Genomic DNA, 9,318 nt, shown 5'->3' with positions numbered 1-9,318 from the left:
CATGTACATATAGGGGCTTCCAAACCCCATTCCACATACTTAAAGTGGAAGTACATCTTGTTCTACTTCATTAATAAAATCAACACTCGTAGAAAATCTAATTTTGTACTGTGTGGTTACCATTATTTCCACATATTTATTTACGAATCCCAATGGATATGGTCTTGGATGATCACAAACTTCCAATTATAATATGTTGACCATCACTATTGCAATGACATTTTCCTATGATCCTAAGTCAACTAGAGAATCAATTTTTTTCTTTTTGACCTGTATTTTTATATGGAATACTCTCATCTTCTTCTTCTCTTCCTATTGCTAAAGGCTACTTAGATTCACCTCCTTCTACACTAATGTGCAAACAATATTGCCATCCATGTCTAATTTGATTTCAACCTACTTGCTCGAATCACTTTCCATGAGATTCTTCTTCCTTTCATATTTCTTCTTGTTCTTCAGGTTAAGCTCAAGCTGAAACTTTTGACAATTCTTCTTCATGTAACCATCAATGTTAGAGTGATTGTATTGGTTCTAGGATATTTTCAGTTTTACATTGTGGATGACATACTTTTATATTTTTCCTCTTTCCATCACTTCTTTAGATCCTTAGAATCTTTATGGTGCTCCTTCTTATTTGACCCATTGAATTTACCCTTCTTCTAACCTATGTTCTCCATTTATTGTGCCTACATATAATCTTCATCCATCAATCTAGGTTTGAACAACATCACTTGCTTCCATGGATGGTTGTGTAGGCCCCTAGATCCTTGAGTAATTCTGGGTTATTTGTGGAGATACCTAAAATTTTGGCCATATTTCTGAATTCTATGCTCTATTCATGTATACTCTACCCTTGCTTCTATTGGAAGTAATGCTACTAGATCCACTAGTCCTTCACATACCCAATAGGGTAAAATTGTGAATTTATGGAGGTTATGAAATCCTTCCACCTAATCATTGGAGGATATGCCTCTCACATCAAGGTATCTGTGTTGATTTCCCACCAAGTTAGGGCATGGCCCTATAATTTTTAGCTAAGAAAATTAAACCTCTCTTCTTCCTCTATATGATGAACACTAAAATAAACTTCTAATTGCTACAACCAATGATTTATCTTTAGAGTGTCAATATCACCTTAATACAACTTGAAGTCAACCTTCACCTCCATTCTAAATAGGGACTGTGAATGGTTCATGGAACTTCAACTAGGTTGGTCCTTTTTAGGTTCTATCTTAGATTCCTTGTTTGTTTCATCGTGATATTCTGATTTCCCTTGTGATATTTCCATGATGTTAGAACCTACATCTTCTTCGAATAGTCGAACATTATTGGTCACAACCTCCACAAGGAGGATAACATTATGATTTATATTTACAAATTATTATTTTAGCTACACAAATTGATCTTTCATGGTGCCATGAGGGTTATTTATATATTTGTCTGTCATGATTAGGGTTTTCTAATTTTTTCGTAGCCAATATCAATCACTTGTAGCTCCCAATAATACTCCAAAATAAACCATATATGGTACCAATATCATTATAAATTGTCATGGATATGCCAAAGGAAAAATTTCCAAAACAAATATGATAAAATTATGCTTAAAATCCAAAATCTACAATATGAGGGTTTGTTTTTCCTTAGGTTTTTATATCTGTTAATTACTTTTTATTGCATATGCATGCAATTTATTATTTTATAGAGAATATAGGATAATGAAATAAAACTCACAAACCACATATTAACACAAGATATATCCCAGGAAACCCTTTCGGAAGAAAACCCAGCTTGAAGGTGAGGTTGCTCTGCTTTCTTTCTCTGAATGGAAGAATCGATGCAAGTACAAAGAAGTGAGGTATGTGGCCCATTGGCTAACATAATGAAAAAATACTCTCTATATTCATTCTCCCTATCCTCTAATGGATACTCTTCTCATCTATGGAACAAAATGTAATTGTATAGAATGGAGCCCCTCTTCCTCCTAGTGGCCCAGTTACAACATAGTCCAATACCCTACTAGTGATTAGGTTTGACTTCTTTAACTCTTAAATATAGTTACAATATGGACTCTTACATAGTATTCTTCATAATTTCCATGTCGGTAGTGTTGGTGCACCAAGGTAACTATTAAAAGCAATCTTAATACTTGCATTAATCATCAACCCACGGTAAGTCTGTTTATTTCAAGAGTGTTCAACATTGTCTATGCAAGTCAATTTAGAGGTTAATTCAGAATGAAATGATTTAGAATCATTACAATGATTAATATCTAATTATCGAAGTTCAATCCAAGAAAATATAAAAGAAAAACCTTAAAACAGTTTCAAATCTATTTTAACCTATTGTGCATAAAACTGAATCTGAATGCAAGTAAAAGGAATCACTCTTAGAAGAACTAACTAGCATCAATAATAACTCATTTGGTAAGAAAGGAAAACTACAACAAATGAATGGAAAGTAACTATATTCAAATATTTAACTAAAAGAAATCAACTGTGAACTTAACATCTCTAATAACACTACTTCAGAATGAACAAAAATCATATACTTAAACTAATATGATAAATTCATTAAAGATTAACACGCAGATGTAAATGCAGTAAGATCTAGATTCTAGTTTGAACAACAAAGGTAAATTGTAGAAATCAATACTTACAAAAATCGAAATAACGCTAATTTCATGAAATAACCGTAATAAAAAATTGTAAGAGTAAACAGAAATAAATATGACACAATTAAAGTAGTAAATCTCTTATCGATCAGGCCCAGAGTCTCCAGAAGTCATTGCCAAAATATACTCAGAATACGATTACAGGTAAAACACATTGTTCTTCATTAAACTTGATAATAAAGATACAAAATCACAATAGTAAGAATACTCTGTGTCAAAAATGAATAGTTACAATCTCCAAATTTCTATCTAGATGTTCTATTTCACCTATCGGCTTTATATAACTTATGAAAGACAAATGGATAGAAGTGAATCCTTAGGATCTCCTAATCCTAAGGATTTCGCAACTAACAAGCTGATTTCGTTACAAAATAAACTTGATTCTCCTGGTCTTTCACTAGTCTTCATAATCGATACATTGTCCTTTTTCCTTTTCTTGGTCGATGTTGTCTCATCGTTTGAACAACAATTGTCCAATTCCTATTCATGCATATTAAAATAGTGAAAGTTAGATTTAATGCCCAAAATTACCCAATTCGTTAATAATCAATTTTATCCATATTCTACAATCATTTCTTCTAAATTATTTTCTAAAATGAATTATTCATTAAGCTAAGATGAGGATAAAACATGCCTTTTCCATGGCCCATCATACTCCCCTACTTACCTTTTTGCATGTCCTCACGCAATCAGATGATTGAGGTGCAGTTGTGTCAAAGAATAGGTAGGATAAACTTCTTCCCCATATAGTCTAAAACTATTTTTCTATTTAAGTATTGTAAAAGGCTTGTTTACATAGTAATCTGGCAAGTCATAATCACTATAATACTTGTTATAGGGGTACCAGATAATAGGACATTTGTAATGACATCCTATCCAGTCAGGACCCATGCTTAGGACCATATTATTGTACCTGTGTAGGTGAGTAGCAGCATATTTAAAGTTTATGTACCCAAATGGTTCCTAGTTCTTGACATTGTTAGTGGAAGCTTCCCATCTTTGCCTTGTTGCCAACAAATCTTCCTCCTTAATTTCCTGAAAGAATTCATTTCCTCTATGTATGATATCTGTATGGAGTGGTCCTAATTGAGACACAACTCCTTTTCATTGCATGAATTTTTTATGTTGGACATAAAGATGTAAGGGTGTCGTGGGTTCTCCTCTAACCCATAAATATATACCATATTCACTTTTCTGAAAAGTGTTATAGGATTTAGCCCATTTAACCTGATTGGTAGCAAAAGAGAGGAAAGAATGAAATTGAGTGCCCCAAATGAAGGGGCCAGGATTACTATTCAGTTCATCTTTCAAGAAGAAATTGTGCATGTATAATTCGCATAGAAGGCATTGTACCTGCTCATTTTGTTCCTTAAAACATTTGACAAAGTTTGGAGTGGTCTTGAATTCTGCTGACTTACCTACCCTGACAGCTTCAACTTTCAGCAAGAGGTACCTTTCTAACAAGAATAGTGCATAATTAGTGGCAGGTGGTCGGCAAGACAAAGCATGAAGAGTAAAGAGAACAAATAGTTTCAATCGTTCCTTGGCCTTCTGAGGCTTGGCTTGTGCTTTCTCTAACTTATTTTTCTCATCTTTGAAGCTGGCAAAAGTCTCATATTCTGCTACAGTAAGTTCCTCAAACTTCTTTCACAACTCCTAGTGTACCTGTAACAGTGCTACTTCTCCCTTATGTTAAGCTAACTCCTGCTGGGTCTTTGTCAATTCATTCTGCAATCTCATGATAACTACTTCCCTTTCCAGAGGAACATAGTGAGGTGTTTCCTCTGTCTGAGTTTCATCACCATGTGTTATCACTGAATCAGCTTGAATAGCAACTTTGGTTGCTTCTTGGGACATACAACAATGTGCCTGGGCATTCCCTTCAAAATCGATTTGAACAAAGGCTTCTACTATTTCTTGGGGCATACAACAGTCTACCTAGGCATTCTCCTCAAAATTCATTTGGATAGCAATATCTGTGGTGGGAAAGTCTATTTGGGTCTCCATTGAGTAAACACAAGGACCTTCAGTTTGAGTCTCAACATTCTCCAAAGGAAATTTCCCTGTTTGGGTCCCTATTGAACAAACACAAGGACTTTCAGTCTACGTTTCAATATCCTCCAAAGAACATTGTTCTGTTTGGGTCCTTATAGTTTCCAATTCCATTTTCAGTTTTCGAGCCCTAATTTCTTCTTTTAACCACTCTCTCAATTGTTTCACTGTATTCTTTTGTTTCTTGTATTTCTTAATCATCTTTCTCAATCTATCCTTGTATGATTTCTTCTTTGTGGGGTTTCCGATTGGAGGTGGCACAACTATGTTTATTTCAGGTTCAGGAGGGGCTATGCCAATATCATGGTTATGTTCTAATGAAACAGTATCTCCCAATTGATTCTCATCTTCGAGGCCTTCTTTTACATGGGCTTCTCTCTTAGTGGACTCCAATGGAACAATATCTTTTGATTGATTTTCATCTTCAGGGTCTTCTTCTACATGGACCTCGTCCTTTGGGGACTCCATTAAAACAGTATCCCTTCGTTGATTTTCATCCTCCAGGGTTTCTTCTATAGGGGCTTCTTCCTCAAGGGTTTCTTCTACATGGGCCTCTTTCTCTGGGGACTCCAATGGAACAGTAACCTCTGGTTTATCTTCATCCCCAGGGGTTCCCTTTGCATGTGCATCTTCCTCTAGGGACTCCAATGGAACAGTAACCTCTAGTTTATTTTCATCCACAAGGGTTTCCTCTGCATGGGTCTCTTTCTCAAGGGACTCATTCATGGAGGGAACCGATTCCCTTTGACCCTCCAAATTATCAGCAGATGGCAAAGTTTTAGCATGGCTAGAACTGCCGGCAGAGGCGAACTGGTTAAGGGAATGAATTTTCCCTTTAGAGTTTCCATATGGATCCCTTTCTTCATATTATGTCCCCATATTCTCCAATACTCAAGCCATTTCCTCCTCATATTCATGCAGAAAATCATCTTGTGGGCTTGGAGAGGGCATATGAGATGACCCTTCTTCTTTTGTTGGAATTGGGGTGCACTGTTATGATTTTGTCCTTGCAGAGTACCTACGTTTTGCTGGGCTTGAGGAGGAAGAAGGATTCCCTCTTTTTCTTTCCCTTTTTGAACCTGTTACCTTTTCTCTCTATTGTTCAATCTCTGTGTCATCCATGTTTCTATCATCTATCCCTGTCTGCACATCTAGGTTTTCTTCTAGAGGGGTTAAGGCAGGATTTACAAGGTTATCCCAAGTTAATTGTTGTTGAGACAATCCATGAATGATGATTAACTTAATCAGACCATGATGTCTAATGACAGAATGTGGGTCTTGAGCCTTCCTAACCCGACTAGCAACGTCATGCAATAAGGACTTTAAATAAAATGGCAAATTAACCGTAATTTTTTTCTTAAGAATAGCTAAAAATTTGAGTTGTCGATATTTTTCCACATGTTGACATCTGTCACAAGTGATATACCTCTGAACAATGGTTGCCAATTCCTGCCATGGTTTCTTTAAAGATGTGGGGTGAATCCCTTTGCCTTTGCATACCAATTCTTCATCTGGGTCTTAGAGAACCGCAACTGCATCCAGCAGGAGAACATTCTTATTACTCCATCTTGTGCCTTCTGCTGGAATTCCAGAGACTTCTGCTATAAGTACTTCAGAAACTGTTATATTTCTTCCCTTCACCATCGTGCATTCATCCGTTAGATTTTGCATGAATTCAAGTGTTATTTCATTCTGGAATCCCTATAATCTAGCCAAGTACTAAAGGCAGTTGACATGCTCAAGAATGTTGCGAGCCTGATCTGTTACTCGGAATACTATAGGTTCACTGCAGATAGCTTTTCTTCCCATGGTTGTTGGTTCTCACTAGCTGGTTCACTTGCACTTTTGCATGCACTTTTCTCACAATTTCATAGTTTGGAACAACACACTAAAGCATATACAAACTTTAAAATTTGTTAAAAGAGAAATGACGTTGATTTAAAGTTGTTATTAATGGAAATGTTGTTTGTCTTATCAGCAGTTTTCGCTGCAATTTAATAATTAATTTGCATGCTATCGATATTTCTCACCTTCCCCCCTCCAGTCAGAAAACAGTTTAATAATTATTATGCACGCTTATTCATAATGCATAGCTTCCCCCATCGAATCAAAAAATGGCGTCCGTGATCATAATCATGGGAAAAAGGGAAAGGGTGTGGGGAATTCATAAATGCGGCTAGACAACAATCTAAGTGGCATAAATACGATAGAAAATGGTCAGAGCAGTGTAGGTCGCAAATATTTGAAATGACTGTAAAAGGAATAAAACAACAAATTGATCATTATACAAAGGGATATTTTTTTAGGTGGTAAAATATGTGACGAAAGCATGATTGGCGATAAATGATAATGATTTTTGGTATCGATTGAGTAGACATTATTGATATAATGCATATAAAAGTACAGTTTACCATGAATGTTGTTTAATTTAGTTATAAACGTTGTTCAAATGGTAAATTCACCTTTAGAAATGAATCAATAAGAAATAATGGGATAAAGGATATTTGGAAATGTAACATAGAACTTCAATACCACAAGCATAATCACTGCTACCAGCAGGCATTCATAGCCTCCACAGGGTTTCTTTTTAGCCCAAAATTGAGCCAAAGTCCTCCATTTAGTATTTAGATGGTTTTCCTTTTTATTGCTATAAAGAGACCACTATGCTAGCATGGTAACCAGATAATCATAGTGCCATTCACCAGGATATAACAAAGTGATCAGACCGATTCATGATGAGACCTCTTGTCCTTCTGACAATTTTGACTATCAAGAAGGTCATTACCCTAGTGTGGTAGCCATAATGGAATTTCACTTGTTACACCCTTATGATCATGGTAGGTTGGCTCATGATGAGACTCCCTATCCTCTTTAGGAAGATTTGTATTGGATTTTCATATTTTCATATTTTTATTGTAAATGAAGGGAGGCTCATTTACTCCTTAAGAGTTAGAGATGGCATGAGAAGTAAAAAAATGCCAATGAAAGTTATGCTTTTATCCCTATATCATCATACCAAAGGGAATTATCAGTTGAAAGTGTGAAAAATAAACCAACATGGTACTAAGATAATGAATCATTTTATGAGATGTCCAAAGAGAACATATTCAGCCATTCATTATATAGATGAACCAGGTCAGTTTTGCAATAAAGATAACCATTAAAGGTTTTAAAAGTCATAACGTTATTAATATTACTATTTTTCCTTTATCTTGGGTACAAATTCCAAATCTAAGCAGATGGTTTTGATAAGAAAACATGGGAGAGGGAAATGGTTGTTTGGTTAAAAATGAACGATGATAGAACAATAATTATTGGCCTTAAGAAAAAGAAATCATAGTTGTTCATTCTACTGAACAACAGTTGTTCAATTGATTGAACAACAAAATACACAAAAAATAAATCGAAGTTGTTGAATGGACTAAACAACAATTGTTCAGTTGACTGAACAACATTTGTTCAATTAATTGAACCACAAAACACACAAAGACAAAGTCAGAGATGTTCGATTGACTAAACAAAAATTGTTTAGTTGAGTGAACAACAGTTTTTCAATTGAGTGAACAACAATTTTTCAATTGATTGAACAACAAAACACATAAAAACAGATAAGAGTTGTTCAATTGATTGAACAACAATTGTTCAATCGATTGAACAAAATAACACACCAAAAAAAATCAGAACTGTTCAATTGGTTGAACATCAGATGTTCAATTGATTGAACAACAAAACAAACAAAAAATGAAATCGGAGTTGTTCAATTGATTGAACAACAACTGTTCAATTGATTGAACATTAAGTGTTCAATTGATTGAATAACAAAACACACAAAAAGGAAATCGGACTTATTCAATTAATTGAACAGAAGCTGTTCAATTGATTGAACATAAAAACACACTAAAAAGTAAATTGTGGTTGTTGAATTGTTTGAATAGCAGTTGTTCAATTGTTTGAACAGAAGTTGCTCAATTGATTGAACAACAATTATTAAACACAAAAAAACAAGATAAATCCCCGTATTTACATAGTGATGCCTAAAATAAATTACAACCAACCATAAGAAAAAAATATATACATTATTTACAGTTGAAGAGAGATAAATTTTAATGAAAGTAAAGTTGTCACGTCATCACTCCCTGCAACTAAAATTTGCATAGTGGGGTCATCGCATACCTGTTGGCAAAAAGACTCTTTGGTGAGTGGTCTATGATAAAGACGTGCCCGATGTCCATTCACCCGAAAAGAATGGTCGGACTTGTCAATGGTGGTTAGAGTGAGAGTGCTATTGTTGTGCACCTCTTTAATTTCATATGGGGCAAGCCACCTTGTCTGTAACTTATCCGGAAAGTCTTGAAATCTGAAATCATAGAGGAGCACCCAGTCTCCTTTCTGAAACGTCTTCTTTTAATAAGACCATCGTGCCACTTAGCCCTTTGCTGTTAAACTCTTGTGGTATGTTGTAGAGAAAGTAGTCGAGCCTCACCTAATTCATTTATTTTTTGAAGTCATTTAGTTTGGGCCTCTGTCAGATCCAATCCCACTTCTTGGGTTATTCTAGGAGTCTTTATTTCAAATTCAATAGGAAAGACAGGTTC

This window comes from Pinus tabuliformis, chromosome 8, assembly GCF_031772625.1.
Source record: "Pinus tabuliformis cultivar Carrire ecotype Pingquan chromosome 8, CPIR1, whole genome shotgun sequence".
In the NCBI taxonomy this organism is placed as follows: domain Eukaryota; kingdom Viridiplantae; phylum Streptophyta; class Pinopsida; order Pinales; family Pinaceae; genus Pinus; species Pinus tabuliformis.
The sequence above is the reverse complement of the archived record's forward strand: the minus strand, read 5'-3'. Positions refer to the sequence as shown.